This window comes from Scyliorhinus torazame, chromosome 13, assembly GCF_047496885.1.
Source record: "Scyliorhinus torazame isolate Kashiwa2021f chromosome 13, sScyTor2.1, whole genome shotgun sequence".
Classification (NCBI taxonomy): Eukaryota; Metazoa; Chordata; class Chondrichthyes; order Carcharhiniformes; family Scyliorhinidae; genus Scyliorhinus; species Scyliorhinus torazame.
Window position 1 is genome coordinate 17,192,285 of NC_092719.1, and position 24,115 is coordinate 17,216,399.

Sequence of the window (24,115 nt, forward strand, 5' to 3'; positions counted from 1 at the left end):
AACATCGAGCTCTTGTAACTTGAGGAATGGTAGGCCAGAGGCCCACCATACAGAAGGTTAAGCTGAGTTGTAATGTAAACGTGATTTGCAATACATGACTAGTGAGATGTGACCAGTGGTATATGATTTGTGATGTATATTTGGTTTGCGATTGTGAGATGTGGTTTATGAGGCACAATTTCCAGCATGTGGCTTGTGATATATAGTATCTGATGTAAGATATTGGTTTGATATGTTAGATAAACAGAATTTAATTCAAAAATACATGAAAATGCTGGCAATCTTCAGCTAGGATAAAACAGATTAATTCTTCAGATATAACCCTCTCCTAGAGCAGAGTAATTCAATGAAAGATCTCCACCAGAAATATAAACCCCTATTTTCTCCTTTTTTGTGCTATTTAATTCCAGCACTTACTTCACACTTGCAGCTTCAACAATTTGCCTTTATTCTCATTAATATTTCAAGTTTACTGCACCTCTGGCCCTTGACCGTGACCACCTGATCACTAATCTCTAGCTCTCGCTGGGTTTTATAATGCCTGCAATCTTTATGAGCTATGATAGTTGCAACTTTCATAGCTTTTTAAGTGAGTTTTCTTCCCCCATTAACGAGCTGAGGGGTTGTCGAAGCACCGTCTCGCTTCATCACCCAGCGCCGAGCATTTCCAAGTCATGGGTCAGGCATGGGTGTAGTTCTTTCAGCGCCATGCCCCCCAGTGAGGTGCTGATGCACTAAGCATCAAGAACCACAAAGACATGTGAGACTTTAACCAAGGCTTTAATACACTACATAGGAAGCTTACCCGACACAGACGACCCCAGACAAAATGGGTCAGGTCTCAGAAGCTGGGTCTTATACCTAACTCCCGGGGGCGTGGCCAAGGCGGAGCTCTCCGTGGCCAGGTCAGGTTACATACAGGTGACCGAACCTCTACAGAGCTACAGTACAATACACAGTACAATACACAGGATTACAGGGCCACGTTACACACAACTATTATATAACTATGTACAATGCTAGGGAAGTACAGTGGTGTATCACCACAGGTGCCCACATCTGAAACCTCTCCTGCATTTTTCACCCGACCTCTTCTGAGTGACTGGGCTAATTTAAGCTAAAATAGAGGTGGTGCTGTGTTTCTTTGGAGTGGAACCATGGGGGTGGATGTTTCAGAGTGCTCAGTCTCACTTTGTATCATTTTCCTGCTGCCACAACAGAATCATCTTCCATCACTTTATGTTGGGTTCAAACCATGTCAACACCATAATGCATATCGTATATCACATTGCGCCAACCGAATATCACATCAGAAGGCACAAATTGAAACGCCGGTGTTCTGTGCGTAGCTTCGAGTCGTTCAACTCGCATCATTTTTTTCAGTGCCTTTTGCTCCCTTTCAATTAAGCAAGGAGTAACTGGAACATCTTTTTATCCCATCAGCCAATGTCAACAGCAACCATCTCAATTCGGATACAGCACGAGTCAGATGTTAAAATTCTCACCCTCACTTCCGGTGGCGGCTATGAGGTGAACGGTCGCACATAAAGGTGGCTCCCGCTTGGGGATTCGGCTTTTAGCCCTTTTTGCCAGTTTAACGGGTGTTGTTTGGGGGAAAAAAATGTGGTGTCATTTGAGAGTGGACCTGTCTGGTATGTGAGGTTACAATATGAGGAAAAAGTCAAATAAGGAGTCCTCGTCTGGCTTGGAAGGCCTTCGTCTCGCAGGAGGGGGAGAAAATGGCGGAGGCCCCTGTGTCGTCATTGCCATCTCAATGGACAACTGAGAGGCTGGTGGAATTCCTAATGCAAGAGTTTTAGAACCAGGGACTAGCGGTCTCTGATGAGGCAATTGAGGTGGCGGTGGCAACTTTGGAAAGGGTGGAACAACAGCTGGAGGTACAGGGCTCGACGATTCGTACGGTGGAGGAAACAGTCACGGAGCATAATGATGGATTGCCTCTTTGGAGGCACAGGTGTTTATGGAACAGATTGGGGCGGGGGGCAGACCCATGTGGATTTAGATACCCAAGGGATAAGGAGTTTTCCTACTTTTTGCAAGATCAACCAGTTTAGTCCCGTATTGATTTATTTGTTGTGGAGAAGTCGTTCTCCCCTGAGGCTGTGGGGGTAGGGTACTCGGCGATTGTAATATCAGATCACACCCCGGACTGTGTGAATCTGTGGTTGGAGACGGGCTGTGTTTCAGAGAAGTTCGATGGCGTGTTTGAGACCTTATATTTGGGCCATACTGGTCGGAGCCTCCAGAGGAAGACTCAACTATGGTACAGTTTCTGGATGGCCTGGTCTTCCCAGTGATGGAAGAGGGAAGACAGCAGGAGCTGGAGGGGCCGCTTGAGTTGGAGGAAATTCTGAACTGTATTGGTTCAATCCATTTGGGGAAGGCACAGGACCCGGATGGATTACCTGTGGAATTTTATAAACAATTTGCGACTGTGTTGGACATATTTGATGATTCCCTGTTCCGACGGGGGTGTTAGCAGCCACACTGGTGCAGGTATCGATCTTGAAAGAAGACAAAGTTCTTATGGAATGTGGGTCATATCAGCTCATCTCTCTGTTGAATGCTGACGCAAAACCATTGGCTAAGGTTCATAGATCATAGTATTTACAGTGCAGAAGGAGGCCATTCGGCCCATCGGGTCTGCACCTGCTCTTGGAAAGAGCACCTTACCCAAGCACACACCTCCACCCTATCCCCATAACCCAGTAACCCCACCCAACACTAAGGGCAATTTTTGGACACTAAGGGCAAGTTAGCATGCCCAATCCACCTAACCTGCACATCTTTGGACTGTGGGAGTGTTATAACCTGCCTACTTACCATTGGCTGGGGACTAATGACAATCCCACAATCCTGTGGGGGTATGAGCTTCCCCAATGAGGGGGGGCGGAGAAACCATTAGTAAACTCCTAGTATAAATAAAGCTGGCCAGTTTAGGAACCAGCAGGAAGGAGTGTGCAGCAAGGGAAGTTGCTGCTGCTGTTATATATATATGTTATTGTAAATAAATGTTATTACTTTGTATCCTTAAAACTCGTGCTGGATTCTTCGTGGCCCTCACAAAAGGGAGGAAACCAGAGCACCCGGAGGAAGCCCACACAGACACGGGGAGAATGCGCAGACTCCGCACAGACAGTGACCCAAGCCGGGAAACGAACCTGGCACCCTGGAGCTGTGAAACAATTGTGCTAAGCACTGTGCTACCGTGCTGCCCACATTCTGGCAACCCTTTAGAGGGAAGCCTGCCGGGGTAATTTCGGAAGATCAGACGGGTTTTGTTAAAGCCAAGCAGTTGTTGCCCAACATTAGGAGACTTCTGAATGTGGTGCTGTCGCCCTCCTCGAGGGTCGATCCAGAGGTATTCATCTCTATGTACGCGGAGTGGGGGTATCGTTTTGAGGTGTTGGGGTGGTTTGGCATTGGGGCCTAAATTCACTTGGGTATTTGGGAATACAGGTAGGTCATGACTGGGTCTCGTTATGCAAGTTGAACCTGGTCAGCCTGGTAGAAGGGGTGAAGGCAGGCGTGAAGAGGTGGGATGCCCTCCCGCTTTCTTTGGCAGGAGTGTTCGGACGGTTAAGATGAACATTCTTCCGAGGTTCTTGTTTGTGTTTCAATGTCTCCGAGTCTTTCTTCCTAAAATTCTTTTTGTAGGGTCAACAATTAAATTTCGACTTTTGTTTGGGCGGGTAAGACCCCTTGGGTTCGAAGGGCTTTCTTGCAGAGGGACAGACAGTCGGGAGAGGTTGCCATTGCCTAATTTGATGTATTATTACTGGGTGGCAAACATTGGGAAAGTGCGGGGGTGGGTTATAATAATAATCGCTTATTGTCACAAGTAGGCTTCAATGAAGTTACTGTGAAAAGGCCCTAGTCACCACATTCCGGCGCCTGTTCGGGGAGGCTGGTACGGGAACTGAACCGTGCTGCTGACCTTGTTCTGCATTACAAGCCAGCTGCTTAGCCCACTGTGCTAAACTAGCCCCTGGTAAACCAGCCCCTGGTTTAGCAGGATCCGGGGTGGGTTTGGGGGCGGATGGAGGAGGCCTCTTGTATTGGTTCTAGTTTGAGGGCACTTGTTACTGCTCATCTTCCGTTCTCCCCGGCCATGTTCTCTCCAAGCCCAGTGGTAATAGCCTCGCTGAAACTTTGTGCGTAAGGAACTCTTGCTTCCAAGGCTGCTGGCATCTTCACTTGTGGATAGGGTGCTGTCCCTTGATGAGATAGGGGCAGGGAGGATATCAGAGAAAATGGACAAATGATGGCGGTGGAGAAGGCTTCGCTGGAGGAAGTAAAAGGGAAGTGGGAGGAAGAATTGGGTTTGGCTTTGGAGGGTTGGTGTGGAGCGAGGTCCTGCACAGAGTCAATTCGACCTCCTCATCTGAAAGGCTAAGATTGGTCGAGTTTAAAGTGGTACATAGGGCACACTTGACCAGGGCACGTGTGAGTGGGTTCTTAACGAATGTAGAGGACAGATGTGAGCGTTGTTCGAGGCGGCCGGCGAACCACTCGCACATGTTTTGGTCTGGGTGGTTAAATTCTGGGCTTCCTTCTTCGAAACAATGTGGGATATTTTGGGAGTTAGTGTGGAGCCGTGCCCAATGGTGGTAGTCTGTGCGGTGTCGGGACTTGCTGGAGCAGCAGGAGGGGAGGAAGGATGATGACTTGGCCTTCGCCTCTCTAATAGCCTGGCGGCGAGTCCTGCTCGGACGGAGGACATCGGTGCCACCGAAGGCTTCAGCATGGTTGGAGGATTCGTCAGAATTCCTGCATTTGAACAAGATTAAAGATGCCATAAGGGGATCGGAGGAGGGGTTTTACTCTAGGTGGCTGCCGTTCATTACCTTCTTTCAGGAACTGGTTGTCATCAGCAATTGGGAGAAGTTTGGTTAGGAGTGGGGGTGGGAGTGGGTAGTGGGAATATTTTTACAACGACTGTATAAATTTGTTTGGCTATTCTGTATGCGGTCATTAATTTTTCTGAATAAAAATATAGATTTTTTAATTCTCACCCTGGATTTCAAATCCCTCCCCTCTCCCTCCACTCCATGGGCAGGATTCTCCCAAAACTAGGCTAAGTGTTGACGCCGGCATAAAAATGGCGGAGTTTTCCTCCTGAAATTCCGATAGAAATGTTGGACTAATTCAATGTCCTGCAGGGGGCTAACAGGTACCCGGAGTAAATCTCGCAGCTTCAGCTGCGGATATGGCAACCCGCATTTCCGGTTTGGAGTCCGCGTATGCGCACGGCGGCGGCCTCCGGTGGCCGCACCGGGCTCCATGGCGGATTTGGACCGCGGAGCCACATCAAGAAAGGAAGACCCCCTCCCCCGAATGGCCGCGCGCCCAAGCATCTCACCCCGCACAAGCACCGAGTCCGCAGCCGCCACGCCAGCGTCCTGACCGGCGTGGTTAGTTCCACGCCGTCGGGAACCCGGCCGGTCGGGAGCGGAGGTTTGCTGGGCGGGCCTCTGGCAACGATTATGCCGTGAATGTGGATTCTCCGCCCCCGAGCCGGCCGTGGTTTCGGCGCCGGGGCTGCGGAGAGTCCAGTCCCCTATCTCGGTTACTTCCTCCAGCCCTGCAACTCTCTGAGGTATCGGAGCTCCTCAGGCATCCTCCAGCGAATTGCTCCACCTTTCCTGGCCATTCTTTCAGCTGCCTACGCCCCAAGCTCCAGAGTTTCCTCTCTATATCGCTCTGTCTCGCTTCCCTCTTTCAAGACACGCCTTAGAACCAACCTCTTTGCAAGCTTTCGTTCATCTGGGCTAATATCTCTTGATGTGACTCAGTGTGAAATTTTGTTTGGTAAAGGTCCATCAAAGGTGCTATTTAAATACAAGTTGTTTGCGATGTGCCTTGCCATCCTGTGATAGATGGCATTTCCATTGTGGCTTCAGAGACAGAATGTCAATCTGTCAGCCAGATCCCTCTGGACTGTACCACATCTTCATTATTCTTCTCTGAAGCATCTAAAGTTTATTCCGAGCTCCCTCAGATGTTATCTGGTGCCTTGTACGTTATTGTACGTATGCTTGTCTAGGCGCTATGTGCATGCAGCTGAATTCACTTCCAGTCCAGTCCAGGACACGGAACACAAATTCCAGGGGCTGGGTTCTCTGATTTTGGGACGATGTCTCCACGCCGTTGTAAAAACTGTGGACTTTCACGCCAGAAAAACTGCCGTTAAAGAGCCACATATTGCACGTCCGGGTCAGAGGCCGCGCAGGTACACGGCGGCAGTCTCCAGCGGCCGCGCCGTGCTCCATGGCGGACTCGGACAGTGGAGCTGGACCTTAAAGATAGAGCCCCCGATTGGCCACGCGCCCGACCCAGACCGTCCGACCATGAATTGCCTGGTCCCGTATAAGGCCACCCCCTGCCCTCTGATCGGCCCACCTCTGACCAGGGCAGCCGCGGACTGAGCCCGCACCCGCCACGCTAGTACCCCGACCGACAGGGCCATGTTAGATCCACGCCATCGGGGCGGACAATGGCAGGGCAGGCCTCCAGTAATGGCCGCATGTCAGGTGATATGCGGCGCGGCGTACTCCCCGGGTACGCTGCTTTTTGGGGCCCGGAGAATCAGGGAACCGGCTCTGGGTCCGGTCCCATGTGGGGAAATGGGTTCTCCACCCTGGCGTCGGTGTCGGGGTGCGGAAAATCCAGCTCCAGGCTTTAATCTTTAATCTTTATTGTCACAAGTAGGCTTACATTAACACGGCAATGAAGTGACTGCGAAAAGCCCCTAGTCGCCACATTCCGGTGCCTGTTCGGGAACACAGAGGGAGAATTCAGAATGACCAAATTACCTAACAGCACGTCTTTCAGGACTTGTGGGAGGAAACCGGAGCGCCCGGAGGAAACCCACGCAGACACGGGGAGAACGTGCAGACTCCGCGTAGACAGTGACCCAAGCCGGGAATTGAACCTGGGACCCTGGAGCTGTGAAGCAACAGTGCCCACCGCCGATCTGGTGTAGGAAGGGAAGAGAGAACCCCTGCTCGTGTACCGTCCGCTCAAGTGCGATACTGAAGAAGTGCTACACTGTCAGGGACAACATCATCCGGATGAGCCATTAAGCCTTGTGCAGGTGGATTTAGAGGTTCCCATAACGCTAGTCAAGGACGAGGAAAGGAATTCACATGGTGCCCTGGTCAACATTCAACCCTGAACTCATGACAAGAACATTGGTTAACTGCGTATTAATCTAATTTGCTGTTTGCAGGATTCGGCTTTGGAAAACATTGAGCTGTGTTTGCAGCTAAAAGACAGTTACAGCATTTCACTGCCTGTACAGCATTTATGTTAAAAAAAAAGGGGTGAGGAGGTGGTGGTTGTGGCGTTGGATGAAAGCTAACAATGAGAATTTAACCTGAAAATAATCTTAAAGATGGAACTCGCAGGGAGGACGAACATGAATCAGAAAAACAACACAATCCTTAATAATAAAAATGAGGATCAATACTCGACGCTGTGCAAGTTTCATTCAGCCTCTCTGTGGTTTTAGACACAGGCAACATCCATTATTGAATATGCAGCAAAATCATGGCACAGTCAGCACTGGGTGCACCGAATCTATCACTCAGAATGTTCTGGAAAGGCTGGATGGAACCACTCCTCCCTCCTGTCATTTACTGTGGACAGTACCTTTTCATTTTCGAAAAGTTCAAAAGCAAAGAGAGAGAGAGAAACAAAAATCAATTTTGAGAACAGACGCATGAAAGATCTCAGTCGCTGGATTTCCCACAGGGGAAACTTGCTCCGCAGTAAACACCGAGGTTTGTTACTTTACAGCGATGATTACCACAGATAAAACCACCAAGCGAGCAATACGTTCAACTGAACACAGCCATTCATCCGAGAAGAACATTGTTCCAATATGGTGAAGGTTGAGGCTACCTTTAACTCCCACATTACAGACCAATTAACAGGGAGGGTTTGTCTAATCCGGTTTGATGTTCCTGACGGTTTCACAGCCTAATGGCCTATCTCCATCCATCCGGCTTGCCCCCCAACCTGCCTAATTGGATGCTCCTTCATTCTTGGCCAGACAGCCTATTTCTCCACCTCTCATATTGTTATAACCAACAAATAAAAGCCATGATTTGGAGATGCCAATGTTGGACTGGGGTGGGCACAGTAAGAAATCTTACAACACCAGGTCCAACAGGTTTGTTTCGAATCACTAGCTTTCGGAGCGGAGCTCCTTCTTCAGGTGAATGAAGAGATGGGTCCCAGAAACACATATATAGACAAAGTCAATGATTCAAGACGATACTTTGAATGCGGGTCTTTGCAGAAAATTAAGTCTACAGGACCTGTAAAGACTTAATTACCTGCAAAGACTCACATTCAAAGTATCGTCTTGCATCACTGACTTTGTCTATATATGAGATTCTGGAACCCATCTCTTCATTCACCCGAGGAAGGAGCTGCTCTCCGAAAGCTAGTGTTTCGAAACAAACCTGCTGGACTTTAACCTGGTGTTGTAAGACTTCTTACTGTGCAACAAATAAAAAGTAGACAACAAAACAGGTTAAGAAAAAGCACACTTGATTTCTCTCCCCCCCCCCCCCCCCCCCCCCAAGTAGCTTGTGACAACATTGAGATCGATCTTTAATTCCTGGACACACCAGGACAAACATAGCGGCATGGCAACTAAGCAAGAAGACACCCAGAAAACCTAAGAACGAGACTTTTGGAATTGACTGCTTTTAAAAACATTGCAGCTGATTGGAGAACTCTTTAGTACACCCCGAGGATGTTAAAGGCACTCTACAAATTCAACTTTGTCCTTTCCTTCTAAAGTGCACATTTTGAAGTCACGTGATTGCCGGATGGGGTATGGCTGTGACATTCCCCATCGCCACTCACACTAAGAATGACCACGTGGGCAAGTGCTAAAAGGGTCATTAATCCCCTGGGGACTTCACCCAAACAAGGAGTCAACAGCCCTGATTCTGAAACAAAGAAACACCGGGAAATAAACGCTTCGGAAATAAACTCCAGAATGGAAAACAAAAATCATTCAAGGAAACTTTAGCTCCCATTCTGCCATTATTCAAAATTAGTTCCCTCTTCCCTTCCTGCACCAGACCAACGGTGGGCAAGCAGGGCCAAAGTGTGGGCCGCTTGAGTGGCTCTCCTTCATCTCACTGGGCTGCAAGTTGGAAATCGGGGCCTGTTCACTAACTGTGAACCCATGAATAAGATTAAACACATTTAATACACGCTGAATATTTCAGAATGGGTGATAGAAAATGCTGAATCATTTATATATAAATAGAACCATCATCAACTTCAAATGGTAAAAACAAAATAAATATTTACTCTTTGGACGCTGAGGGAGCGCATGGCTCTCACAGTCAATGTTGTGAGCAATCAGCACACACCTCACTTCACTCGCCCTCGCTTTACGTGCGAATCACTTCAGACATCGAGGGAGGAAAAAAACTGTGCAGACGGAAATCTACGGAATGTGGCAATCCGGCATAGATACATAGAAGATAGGAGCAGGAGGAGGCCTTTTGGCCCTTCGAGCCTGCTCCACCACTTATCACGATCATGGCTGATCATCCAACTCAATAGCCTAATCCTGCTTTCTCCCCATAACCTTTGATCCCATTCACCCCAAGTGCCATATCTAGCCGCCTCTTGAATATATTCAATGTTTTAGCATCAACTAGTTCCTGTGGTAATGAATTCCACAGGCTCACCACTCTTTGTGTGAAGAAATGTCTCCTCATCTCTGTCTGAAATGGTTTACCCTGAATCCTCAGACTGTGACCCACTGTTGCACGTGGACAACAGTCAACAAAATGTCTCTGGGCCGCACTCAGAACCCAGATGGGCCCGCATGGGGCCCCCAAGCCGCAGGTTACCCACCACTGCTGTAAAGTCTTCCAATGCAACTATGGTATGACCAGGCCAATCAAAATACCTGAATATCACAATTGCACTGGACAGGCTAGATAGACAATAAGGGTCTTTTCCGGATTTTCTCCCACCTCAATGATCTGAGGTGGTTGATGCATTAGGCAGGTAGGTTCGATTTGGATTGCACTCGATGCAGGGAAGCTAGAAACAGACGTCTAACACCGGAGAAGATCCAACACTGTTTTACTGTGCTAAATCACTGGCTTTGAAAGCAGACCAAGGCAGGCCAGCAGCACGGTTCATTTCCCATACCAGCCTCCCCGAACAGGTGCCGGAATGTGGCGATGAGGGGCTTTTCACAGTAACTTCATTTGAAGCCTACTTGTGACAATAAGCGATTTTCACTCATTTCAACGATAGAACTGTTATACATATTCAGCTGTGGGTCGACACCATACTGAACTGACTAGAGACTTGTAGTAACCTGACCAGACTTACTCGCTACCGCATGGTGTTTGCACTTGCTAGCTCGTGGACTCTGACTGTCTCAGTGGCTGGGTCCCGAGAGAGCGGGAAACCTAGTGCCCTTGGGCTTTATAGTGGTAGTGTCCTGTCTGGTGATTGGCTGCACTGTATTGTGTGCTTACTGGTCATCCTGTGTGTCAATCACTGCCTGTCTGCATCTCATTATATACACGAGTGGATATTATGACATCTCCCCCCTTTTTTTTAGATAAATAAATACTAAGGTGTGCGTATATACGCCTGACTATATACAAAAGGTGTCTAAATGAACGTATATACATAGGAAGGTGTCGATAGTGCAGACACATGGCAAACAAAACAATATTTATAGAGGTTAAATCGATGAAGTCACAAGTGTACAAAAGCTCAGTCTACAGATTCAGTCTTTGTGGTGGGCGACGAATTCTTGTCGATCGCCGCAGAGGTGGATCAGGAGCCGCCTGCACGTGGATAGGCGGGATCGCTGCCATCGCGGTGGTCGCATGGGCCAGCAGGATTGCTGGTAGATCGGTGACCTCGTGGCAGGGTACGTCCGAAGGAAGCATCGTGGGCGGTGGGGCACTTCGGTCAGGTAGCGGGCGTGGAACTCTTCGCAGTGCCCGTCTGTTGCACCATAGCAGGGAGCCATCAGCCATGCGGACAAGGAACGATCTTGGGGCCACTTGTTTGATCACAACAGCTGTGGCTGACCAGCCGCCCTCAGGTAACTGGACACGAACATGATCAGTTGGGGCCAGCTCGGGTAGATCCGTGGCATGAGCATCGTATGTGGCCTTGTGTTGGGCCCGTGACTGCTGCATTTTCTGTAAGATCGTGAGGTGGACAAGGTCTGGAACATGGATGGCTGGAACTGTGGTCCTCAGAGTGCGATTCATGAGCATCTGCGCTGGAGACAACCCAGTGGACAGTTGGGTTGCCCTGTATGCCAGCATCGCCAGGTTGAAGTCGGAGCCTGAGTCTGCAGCTTTGCACAGCAACCGCTTTACAATATGGACCCCTTTCTCGGCCTTCCCGTTTGACTGCGGGTAGTGGGGACTGGAGGTTATGTGACGGAATTTGTAGGGCTGTGCAAAATCAGACCATTCCTGGCTGTAAAAGCAAGGACCGTTGTCGCTCATTACCGTGAGCGGAACCCATGCCTGGCGAATGTTTCTTCGCAGGCTTTGATTACCGCCTTCGACGTGAGGTCGGACAGTTTCACCACTTCTGGGTAACTGGAGAAGTAATCGACAAGGAGTACGTAGTCACGCCTCTTGGCGTGGAAAAGGTCTACACCTACTTTGGACCACGGAGAGGTCACGATCTCGTGCTGTTGCAGCGTTTCCTTGGGTTGAGCTGGTTGAAACTTCTGACAGGTAGGACAGTTGAGGACTGTGTCGGCAATGTGCTGGCTGATACCCGGCCAATAGACCGCCTCCCGACCTCTGCGTCAGCATTTCTCGACCCCAAGGTGACCCTCATGGAGTTGGCCCAGCACCATAGCCCGCATGCTCTGAGGAATTACGATCCTGTCGAGTTTCAGAAGGGTTCCCTCCACCACCGTCAGGTCATCTTTTACATTATAGAACTGGGGACATTGTCCCTTCTGCCAGCCATTGGTAAGGTGCTGCATCACACGCTGCAGCAGAGGATCCTTGGCTGTCTCCTCACGAATCTGGACCACCCGGTCGTCAGAGGCCGGAAGGTTGGTGGCACACAACTGCACTTGCGCTTCTATATGGCAGATGAAGTCACTTTAGTTCACACGGTGTGGTAATGGACCTGGATAGGGCATCTGCAACGATCAGCTCTTTGCCTGGCGTGTAGACAAGTTCGAAGTCGGAGCGGCGTAGCTTAAGAAGAATTCGCTGTAACCGAGGTGTCATGTCATTTACATCCTTCTGGATTATGTGGACTAGAGGCCTGTGGTCCGTTTCTACCGTGAATTTTGGCAGGCCGTAAACATAGTCGTGAAACTTGACTATCCCTGTCAGGAGGCCCAAACACTCCTTCTCAATCTGAGCGTACCGTTGCTCAGTGGGCGTCATGGCCCTGGAGGCATACGCCACTGGAGCCCAGGACGAGGAGTCATCTCGCTGAAGGAGCACCGCCCCAATGCCATCCTGGCTTGCATCAGTCGATATCTTGGTTTCCTTGGTTGGGTCGAAGAACGCTAGAACCGCGGCTGTGGTGAGCTTTGCTTTCAGCTCACGCCATTCCTCTTCATGCGTGGGCAGCCACTGGAATTCCGTCGACTTCTTGACGAGATGGCGGAGGGCCGTGGTGTGGGATGCCATATTGGGAATGAATTTCCCGAGGAAGTTGACCATCCCGGGAAGCGGAGGACCGCCTTCTTGTCCTCCGGGGTCTTCATGGCGTTGATCGCCGAGACCTTGTTGGCATCTGGCCGCACACCCTGCCGCGAGATGTGGTCACCTAGAAACTTAATATCCGATTGACCAAATGAGCACTTGGCCCTGTTGAGCTGGAGACCACGTTCATGAAATCTCTGGAATACCTTCTTGAGGCGAGCGATGTGTTCCTGGGGCATTGTGGACCAGATAATTACATCGTCAACGTATACTGGCACCCCCTCGATACCCTCCATCATCTGCTCCATGATGCGGTGAAATACTTTGGAGGCAGATATGATCCCAAAAAGCATCCGGTTGTAGAATAGCGACCGAACGGGGTGTTGAACGTGCACAGCTTGTGACTGGAAGCGTCCAGCTGTATTTGCCAAAAACCCTTGGAGGCGTCCAGCTTAGTAAAGAATTTGGCATGAGCCATTTCACTGGTCAACTCTTTACGTTTTGGTATCGGTAATGCTCCCGCATGATGTTGCGGTTTAGATCCTTAGGGTCAATGCAAATGCGAAGCTCCCCTGACAGCTTCTTAAAGCAGACCATGGAGCTGACCCAGTCTGTAATACCTTCGATATGATGCCCTGGTCTTGGAGGTCCTGTAATTGCTTCTTCTGACGATCCTTGAGAGGTGCCGGCACCCGGCATGGTGCATGAATTACAGGGGTGGCGTTCGGCTTGAGCAGGATTTTATATCGGTATGGGAGCGTGCCCATTCCATCGAATACGCTGTGGTACTGCGTGATAATGTCATCTATGTCGGCTTGCAAGTTTCCATCAGGCGAGGCCGTCGCCGGTGATGATGACATGGTGTGGACTCGCTGAACCAGGTTCAGGAGCTTGCAGGCTCGAGCACCGAGCAGGGACGCTCTGTCAGGCCCGACGATTTCAAACCGCAGTGTTGCCTTGATCGCCTTGTTGGATACCCCTAGTTGACAGGAGCCACTGGCAGCTATGGCATTGCCATTGTAGTCAAGGAGCTGGCAGGCCGGTGGAAGAATGCTTGGTCTGACGCGAATGATGTCGAGGTCGGATTTTGAGATGAGGTTCACTGATGCGCCGGTGTCCAGTTTAAATCAGATGCGGGCCTTCTTAACTGTGAGGACAGCACACCACTCGTCGTCGGGATCCACACTGAGGATCGAGAGGCGTTTCGCCGTTGTGGTGGAAGGCAGCGCATGTGTAGTTATGATGTCCACCCGGAGTGGGGACTTGAGGCACTCAGCATCAGGGTCTGTTGGGCTGTCGGGATCGGAATCTGGCATGCCTTGTTGTATTGAGCGGACACTTCTGCGCCGCAGTTGGGATCGTTGGCTGTTGAGCGGTGGAGCAGATCTGCAAAGGGCTGCGTAGTGGCCAAGCTTGCCACAGTGTAGACACCGGCGTCCTTTTGCCGGACATTGCAGCTTTAAATGGGCGGAGCCACAATTCAGACACGTCATGACGCCGATGTCAGCGCGTTCCGTGCGCCATGGCGCATGCGCAGTGCGGTCGGTCGACGTACGCACCTGCGCAGTCGGGTTGTCGGGCTCGTCGTCCACTCGGTCGTGGCGCGCATGCGCAGGGACCCGGGAAAAGCGCGCAAAACGGCCACTTACCTCGATGCCCAGGCCCTGCATTTGTGCAATGGCCAGCACCCGTTCCGCCTCGTGGGAGGCCAGCTTTGCAGTTTCTGCCGCCCTGATGTGGGAGTAACGATTCTTAGCATGCTCATGGACAACGTACGTCTTGATAGTGACAGAGAGGTCAACTGTTTGACTTTCAGGACCTGCTGCCGAAGGGAGTCGGAGTGGACCCCGAAAACGATCTGATCCCGGATCGTGGAATCAGCCGTTGAGTCATAGTTACATGGCTGCGCTAGGATACGGAGTAGGGTCACGAAGGACTGAAAAGGTTCATCCTTTCCCTGAAGCCTCTGCTGGAAAACGTACCGTTCAAAGCTCTCATTCACCTCAATGTCGCAGTGGCTGTCAAACTTCAGCAGGACTGTTTTGAATTTCGTTTTGTCTTCACCATCAGCGAACGTGAGGGAGTTGTATATGTGGATGGCGTGGTCCCCCGCGGTGGAGAGAAATAGCGCAATCTTCCTGGCATCTGATGCTGCTTCGAGGTCGGAGGCCTCGATGTACAAGAGGAACTTTTGCTTGAAGTTTTTCCAATTGGCGCCAAGGTTGCCGGAGATGCGGAGCTGTGGAGGAGGCTGGATGTTTTCCATTTCACCGGATGGCTGCTTGCTGGTCAATGCTGATTCACTCGAGGTAGGTCCGTCAAGATCAGTATCACTCTGGTACCATGATGTGTTAGGCAGGTAGGTTCGATGTGGACTGCACTCGATGCAGGGAAGCTAGAAACAGACGTCTAACACTGGAGAAGATCCAACACTGTTTTATTCAACGATAGAACTGATATAAAATTCAGCTGTGGGTCGACACTATACTGAACTGACTGGAGACCTTGTAGTAGCCTGACCAGACTTACTAGCTACCGCATGGTGTTTGCACTTGCTAGCTCGTGGTCTCGGATTGTCTCAGTGGCTGGGTCCCGAGAGAGCGGGAAACCTAGTGCCCTCTGGCTTTATAGTGGTAGTGTCCTGTCTGGTGATTGGCTGCACTGTGTTGTGTGCTTACGGTCATCCTGTGTGTCAATCACTGCCTGTCTGCATCTCATTATATACATGAGTGGATAGTATGACAATGGTGACTTCTTCCATCTCTTTAACTTCAAGTTTCTTCAAGCATTCAATTTAGAGCATATAAAACATAAAATACTCCACAAATTCATGACACCCTAGGTTTCTTCACAGCCACTGAAATACGCTTTGAAGTTAAGTTTCTGTCGGAATTCAGGGAATGGAACGTGCTGACAGGCTCCCAACAGCCAGTTACGAGACAACTGATAGCTTCATCTGTTTTTCAAAGGTAGTGAAGGGAAATCGCAGGCCCAGACACTAGGAAAACGTCCTCGATCTTCTTCAAAAACAGGGCCGCAAAATCTCGTACTTCTTCCTCCGTGAGCGGGCCAGTGAAGTACCTCGGAGGGTGATGTACCTCGGAGGGTGATGTACCTCGGAGGGTGAAGTACCTCGGAGGGTGAAGTACCTCGGAGGGTGATGTACCTCGGAGGGTGAAGTACCTCGGAGGGTGAAGTACCTCGGAGGGTGAAGTACCTCGGAGGGTGATGTACCTCGATCGGTGAAGTATCTCGGACAGTGCAGCGTTCCATTAGTACGGCACTGAGGTCTCAGCCTACATTATGTGCTCAAGTCCCTGATGTGGGCCTTGAACCCATGAGCGTCTGAAACAGAGGAGACCGTTCACAATGAGCCAAGGCTAACTGATGACTAAATGACAAGTAAGATGTGCATACAATAAAAGTCCAAGAGCATGTAAAAAGTAAAAGTACAGGAAAGAAATACAAGAAGAAATTTGAGTCTAATTCTGATAATTTGTAACTGTTTCCCATTTTGAGAGGATTACTATTGATGGTGTGAAGCTTCTAAGTCTAGCAGGCATATCGTTCGAGTAATGCGGGAGTGGGGACACACACCAACCTCCACTCTGTGCAACAAAAGAGAAATAAGGAATATTTTCCCTCTTTAAATGTGACGGGCGAGCTGGAAATCGTGCATTAAGCAGTTATCACCTACCCTGACATGTTGTCAAGCTGTTTTTCCACATCTGAGTGGCATGTTTCAATAATTACAGCTATCAATAAGTCCATTATAACCCAACGCAACCAGCCCTCCGCTTCGAAGACACCAATGGAGGGAACACTCCTCCTGGTAAAGTCAGGGATTGGCCCTGAATTTGCTGCAGATCCCTGGGAATGGCGACAATGGCTGAAACATTGCCCAGAGTGCCTGGGATGAAACCTCCGGGCTTCATCTGTAGCATCACTGGCTGAAGACAGGACTTGTGAGGCCCTGTCTCCATTTCCAAATCGTTATTTTTGTGGTGTTGGGTGTTCTGACACACAGATGAGCCAACACAGTTGTATATGGTACAACGCTTCTTTATTTAAACTCACTATTTACAGTTTGGTCTTTGCACTCTGCACGTGGGGGGCTCCCTGCTTGTGGTGTTTCAACAGCTCTTTCTTGTTCCCTTCTCCCCAGACCAACTGACCACCAGGTGTCGTGCTCGTGCTTTTTATGTGGTTGGTGTTCTTGTCTGTGATTGGTTGTGGTGTTGTGTACTCTGATTTGCCTGTTAGTGTGTCCATCATGATGTATGTGTTTGAATATCATGACATCCCCCCTTTTTACAAAGATATGTGCCTACGTGGTAATAAATATGATCGTGACGTGAGTGCATCTAAGAGTGTGTGTGTGTCGTGTGCAGCATGTGCCTATGACGGAACTATGTACATGGGGCGATGTCGGGTGCGTCACATGAATCAAGTTGTGCCATAACATAACAGAAATGCGAACGAGAGAAGAAGAAGAAAAAAAAACTTGAACAGTTGTCCAGTCAGACGACATCTGGAACGATAAACAACAACAGGTTATCATGTAAAATCGTGGAACTTGTTAAACATATGAACGGTATTATAAGTCCAGTCTAATGGGTTTGCGACGAATTCGGGTTGACCGCCTCAAGGGTGGATCACGAACCACCGGCTGCTGTGCAGGCATGGCCATGGGTGGCGATGGAAAGGGCGTGATGTGCGGCAGCTCCACAAAGTCATCCTCGGAAGCCTGTTGAGGATCTGGCGTGCTGTGTGGCTGTGAGCGTGGAAGTCGGCGAAGGGCGCGCCGATTGCGGCGACGCACGGAACCATCCGGCATGCGAACCAGGAACGAGCGGGGAGCCACTTGTCGGAGGACTTCGGCCGGTGCTGACCAGCCACCATACGGTTGATGGACGCGTACTTTGTCTCCGGAGGACAGGGGGGGCAGGTCCGTCGCTCGTGTGTCGTACCGACCTTTCTGGCGATCACGCTGCAGTTGCATGTTCCGAAGAACCGCCTCATGGTCTGTTGTCGGTGCCAGGACGGAAGGTACCGTCGTCCTGAGGGAGCGACCCATTAGTAGCTGCGCTGGCGAGAGGCCCGTGGATAACGGGGCCGATCGATAGGCCAACAAGGCAAGGTTAAAGTCCGATCCAGCATCAGCCGCCTTGCACAGGAGCCGCTTTGCGATGTGGACACCCTTTTCAGCCTTCCCGTTCGATTGTGGATGCAGAGGGCTGGATGTCACATGAGTGAAACCATATGCTGCGGCAAAGGACGACCATTCACGGCTGGCAAAACAAGGTCCATTGTCTGACATGACAGTCCTTGGAATGCCATGGCGAGCAAACGTTTCCTTGCAGGCCCCAATGACTGCGGACGACGTCAGATCATGGAGAGGCATGACTTCCGGGTAGTTTGAGAAGTAGTCTATAATAACAATGTAATCTCTGCCGAGCGCGTGAAATAGGTCAACACCCACCTTCGCCCAGGGGGACGTCACCATCTCGTGTGGTAGAAGTATTTCCGGAGGTTGCGCCGGCTGAAACCTCTGACAGGTTGTGCAGTTGAGCACCATATTGGCTATGTCTTCATTAATACCCGGCCAATATACCGCCTCCCGGGCCCTTCGTCTGCATTTTTCGACGCCCAAGTGGCCTTCGTGTAGTTGATGAAGAATCATCTGGCGCACGCTGTGTGGAATGACGATTCTGTGCGATTTCATAAGGACCCCGTCTATATTGGTGAGATCATCCCGCACATTATAAAACTGGGGGCACTGCCCTTTTAGCCACCCTTCCGTCATGTGGCGCATCACTCGCTGCAGAAGGGGGTCAGTCGCCGTCTCTGCGCGTATGTGGGCCAGACTAGGATCATCAGCTGGCAGATTTGCTGCTGTCAGAGTCACGTGTGCCTCAATTTGGCGCACGAACCCCTCTGCATCTGGTGGTGTGCTCACTGCTCGGGAAAGAGTGTCCGCCACGATGAGTTCGTTCCCCGGAGTGTAGATCAGTTCAAAATCGTACCTCCTGAGTTTAAGTAAGATGCGCTGGAGGCGAGGAGTCATGTCGTTCAGGTCTTTGTTAATGATGTTGACCAGGGGGCGGTGGTCAGTTTCGACCGTGAATCGTGGCAGGCCATACACATAGTCGTGGAACTTGTCCAGTCCAGTTAACAAGCCCAGGCATTCTTTTTCGATTTGCGCGTAGCGCTGTTCGGTAGGGGTCATGGCTCGTGAGGCATACGCAACCGGGGCCCATGATGACATGCTGTCTTTTTGCAGGAGTACCGCTCCAATACCAGATTGGCTGGCGTCTGTTGATATCTTTGTAGGGCGAGTCGTGTCAAAGAAGGCCAGCACTGGTGCCGTGACCAGTTTGTGCTTGAGCTCCTCCCATTCCCGCTGATGCGATTGGTGCCAGTTGAATTCCGTCGATTTTTTTACAAGATGGCGCATATTTGTTGTATGAGAAGCCAGGTTGGGAATGAACTTCCCAAGGAAGTTGACCATGCCCAGGAATCTTAAGACAGCCTTCTTGTCAGCCGGTCGTGGCATGGCTGTGATGGCGCTAACCTTGTCTGCATCGGGACGGACCCCGGACCTTGAGATGTGGTCCCCGAGGAATTTCAGCTCCGTCTGGCCGAAAGCACACTTCGCACGGTTGAGACGCAGGCCATTTTGTCGTATGCGGGTAAAGACACGTCGTAGACGATGCATGTGTTCCTGCGGAGTGGTGGACCAAATGATGATATCGTCCACATATACACGTACCCCTTCGATGCCTTCCATCATCTGCTCCATAATGCGGTGGAATACTTCAGATGCCGAAATGATGCCGAATGGCATCCGGTTGTAGCAGAATCTGCCAAAAGGGGTGTTGAATGTGCATAGTCTCCGGCTGGCCGGGTCCAGTTGGATCTGCCAGAATCCTTTGGACGTATCCAATTTAGTGAATATCTTGGCTCGCGCCATCTTGCTGGTGAGGTCTTCTCGTTTCGGGATGGGATAGTGTTCCCGCATGATGTTGTTGTTCAGATCTTTTGGATCTATACATATACGGAGCTCGCCAGAGGGCTTCTTTACACAGACCATGGAGCTGACCCATGGCGTGGGCTCCGTGACCTTGGATAGGACCCCTTGGTCCTGAAGAATCTGCAGTTGTGCCTTGAGGCGGTCTTTGAGAGGCGCAGGAACCCTGCGAGGTGCGTGAACGACAGGGATGGCGTCCGGTCTGAGTCGAATTTTGTACGTGTGTGGCAATGTCCCCATGCCTTCAAAAACCTCCTGGTAGTGAGCGAGGAGGGAATGGAGATTTGCGTGGAACTCAGCATCCGGGAAGTCGGATATCTCATCTGGAGAGAGAGACATAATACGCTGTACCAGGTGAAGGACCTTACACGCTTGTGCGCCCAGTAACGAGTCCTTTGATGAGCCAACAACTTCGAAGGGGAGTGTGGCCGTGTACCTCTTGTGAGTCACCTGTAGCTGGCAAGATCCTATGGACGGGATAACGTTCCCGTTATAGTCAACCATCTTAAGCCGGGATGGTGTGATGGGTGGTTTGACCTTCATGGCCTGGACTGCAGAGTAAGCAATCAGGTTGGCGGATGCGCCGGTGTCCAGACGGAAGGCGACGCGCGATCGGTTGACCGTCAGGGTGGCACACCACTCATCGGCTGGATTGATGGCATTGACCTTGTTGACATCAATGACGGAGACTCGGAATGCATCCTGGTCATCTGCATCACTTAACTGGAAGTCTTGATGCGTGGGCTGGACGGTCCTGACTCGTGTGCGAGGTTGTCGAGGATGCGCCGGATCCATGGGTTGAGGCGCACGACAGCGGGCTGCGTAGTGGCCCATCATGGCACATCTGTGGCACTGTCGGTTTTTTGCAGGACATTGCCCTTTTAAGTGTAGACCTCCACAATTGCTGCACGTCATGACGTCACGGCGTTCGTTGCGCCACTGCGCATGCGCAGTGCGATCTTGCGGTGGGCGCGCCTGCGCAGTGCGTCCCTCGTTGTGGCCGTTATTTTTGGCGCGCACCTGCGCGGGAGACCGCGAAAAGCGCGGGAAGCGGCCGCTGTCGTCCGGGCCGTGGGTCGGGAGGTAATCGACGGCCTGGATGCGTTCGACGTCGTGGGCGGCCTGGCTTGCCGATTCGACGGCTGGGGACCCCCTCCGTGCCAGCTCGGACGCCTGAAATCGAGCAAACGGCAGGTAGCATTTTCGTGGAGGACACAGGCTTCCACAGCAGACGCTAAGGTGAGGCTTTTCATTTTAAGAAGCTGCTGGCGTAGGCCACTAGAGGCAACGCCAAAAACAATCTGGTCCCTGATCATGGACTCTGTAGTGGTGCCGTAACCGCAGGACTGCGCTAGAATCCGGAGGTGCGTCAAAAAAGGTTGAAAAAGCTCCTCCTTACCTTGCAGGCGTTGCTGAAAGATGTATCTTTCAAAACTTTCATTAACTTCAACTTGAAAGTGCTGGTCCAGTTTGAGGATGACCGTGTCATATTTGGCCTGGTTTTCGCCTTCTTCGAACACCAGTGAGTTAAAAACATCGGTTGCGTGCGGGCCTGCGTAGAAGAGGAGCATTGCAATCTTCGAGTCATCCGAGACATTCTGTTTTTCGGTGGCACGGATGTACAGGTCAAATCGCTGCCTGTAGAGCTTCCAGTTGGTGCCTAGGTTCCCCGTGACTTGCATCGGCTGCGGTTTGCCGGTGTGGTCCATGTCCAGAATGGCAGGTTGGTAGGCAGGTATCGATCCACTCCTGTACCATGTGGTGTTGGGTGTTCTGACACACAGATGAGCCAACACAGTTGTATATGGTACAACGCTTCTTTATTTAAACTCACTATTTACAGTTTGGTCTTTGCACTCTGCACGTGGGGGGCTCCCTGCTTGTGGTGTTTCAACAGCTCTTTCTTGTTCCCTTCTCCCCAGACCAACTGACCACCAGGTGTCGTGCTCGTGCTTTTTATGTGGTTGGTATTCTTGTCTGTGATTGGTTGTGGTGTTGTGTACTCTGATTTGCCTGTTAGTGTGTCCATCATGATGTATGTGTTTGAATATCATGACAATTTTCTCAGACAATACCGTGGTATCGCTTCCCTCTCTCAGTCTTCCCTTCATCCTATTAACTACCTATCTTTTACACTCTTCGTCTAATCATCGTATTCTTATTTGCCTCATCTTCCTCTGGGACTGCGGCTGAGTGCATGGATGTCGAGAAAAGCATTTGCTGCCATTGGAAAGTTTGGAGGGGTTCTTTGGGGGGGGGGGGGGGGGGGGGAACGAGCAAAGCAGCCCCGAGCGGGCAGATTCAGATCAAAACAAAGAACCTACATTTATATAGCACCTTTCACCTGCTCAGGATGCTCTCACGGCATGTCACAGCCAATGAAGTATTCTTGAAGTATGCTGCCAAAGTATGCACAGCAAGACTCCACAAACAACATCCGAGACAAATGACCAGAGCGTCCCATTTTGGTGGTGATGAGGGACAGGTGTTAGATAAAGGGCTGAGAGAGCCTGCGTGTCCATCTTCAAAACAGCCAGGGGACCTTCAACACCATCCTCAGTAGACAGACCAGACCTCTTGCTGATATTCAAGAGTGACGGCAAATGCACAGAAGAGAGCGGTAACTATGTGGAATGGTTAGTCCCAACGTACAACCAGAACCAATTGCAGGAAGGATAGTCCACTGCGGGATCCAGCTAGTGAATTGTGTTTTGAAATTGCAGCCAGCCAGACAATCCGAATGGACAGATTTGGAATACACCATGTTCTCTTAGCGTTTCAACCTTGGTGGGCCCAGCCCTGGCTGAACACCTCGGGGCGTCAACTACAGAACAAAACAAAATCCGGATTTACCTTGTCCAGGTGAATAATCAGGCAGCTGGAGCCAAAACCAAACCATTTCCCTCAACTCCCAACTCAGCTCCTCAGCTCATTTCCCTCAGCTCCTCATGAAACTATAATTAATTCTCATAAAAATTGTTCATTATATTAATGCCCTTTAGGGAAGGAAATCTGCCGTCCTTTACCCGGTCTGGCCTACATGTGACTCCAGACCCACAGCAATGTTGTTGACTCTTAACAGCAGGGGCTGGTTTAGCACAGTGGGCTAAACAGCTGGCTTGTAATGCAGAACAAGGCCAGCAGCGGGGGTTCAATTCCCGTACCGGCCTCCCCGAACAGGCGCCGGAATGTGGCGACTAGGGGCTTTTCACAGTAACTTCATTGAAGCCTACTTGTGACAATAAGTGATTATTAATGGCTGGGATAACCATTCAATTCAAGGCAAACAAATGCTGGCATTGCGAAATCATGTCTGTATTTATGCAAATAACCCTGCCTCCCTGCTTCTAAAGCGGAGGCATCGCCTGACTGAAGGAGGAGCTGCATCAATTAGGGCCAGTAAAGGTATTGGTTCCTTCCCCAGTCATGGGTGATGGGGTCAGGGAAGGAAATTAAAGATGGCTCCTTTGTTTATTATTTGTAGTGACATTGTAAACAACTCCCTCATGCTCCTGTCTTGCCTCTCGCTCACTGATTGACAGCGATTGATTCCTCCCACACCCTGAAGCATGTGTATGTGCGGGGATGACCATGCTAATTCAGAAGCAGCAGAAATGGAGTGAATTCATTCAGCCCTATTGTTGCCACTTTCTACACAGACACACATACTGACTCACACACGCACGGACACTGACTCACACAGTCTACATGCACGCAGACACACGGACGCATACACGCAGACTCGAGCACGTGCTCACAGAGCTGCGTACACATACCTATGCGCACACATAGACACATACAATGACTCCCACACGTGCACACTGACTCCCACACGTGCACACTGACTCCCACACGTGCACAGTCTCATGCACACACACACAGACGGACACACAGACCCAAGCACACCCACACACACACAGATTCACACACACACACACACATAAACTCAGTCTCTCACACACACGCGCGCGCATACACAGACTCAGTCTCTCATACAAACTCACACACAGACTCAGACTCACACACATACAGACTCCCACACATACAAATGCAGACACACAGGCTCACGCCACACACACACACAGGCATATCTGATTTCAGCAGGATTGCATTTTACATACATTAAGGTCTTATTCACGGAACTGAACAGGCCATCTGGTCTGTGCTGGTGCTTATGCTCCAGTCTCCTCCCACCTCTCATCATCTAGCTGCATCAACATGACCTTTCTCCCTCATGAGTTTACTCAGCTTTGCTTAGCGGTATCTATGCTATTCATCGCAACTTCTCCTCTGGTAGCAAGTTCCACATTCTAACCACTGACAGTCAATGCTGACTGTGTGAACTCACCGACCCAAAAATGGGCAA

General features: G+C 50.4%; 1 protein-coding gene across 4 annotated transcripts in view; it reads right to left on the bottom strand.

Annotated features, from left to right (window-relative positions):
- plxna4 (plexin A4) overlaps positions 1-24,115 on the bottom strand; it is a 776,634-nt gene that overhangs the window by 355,568 nt on the left and 396,951 nt on the right. The gene's annotated exons all lie outside the window — the stretch shown is intronic.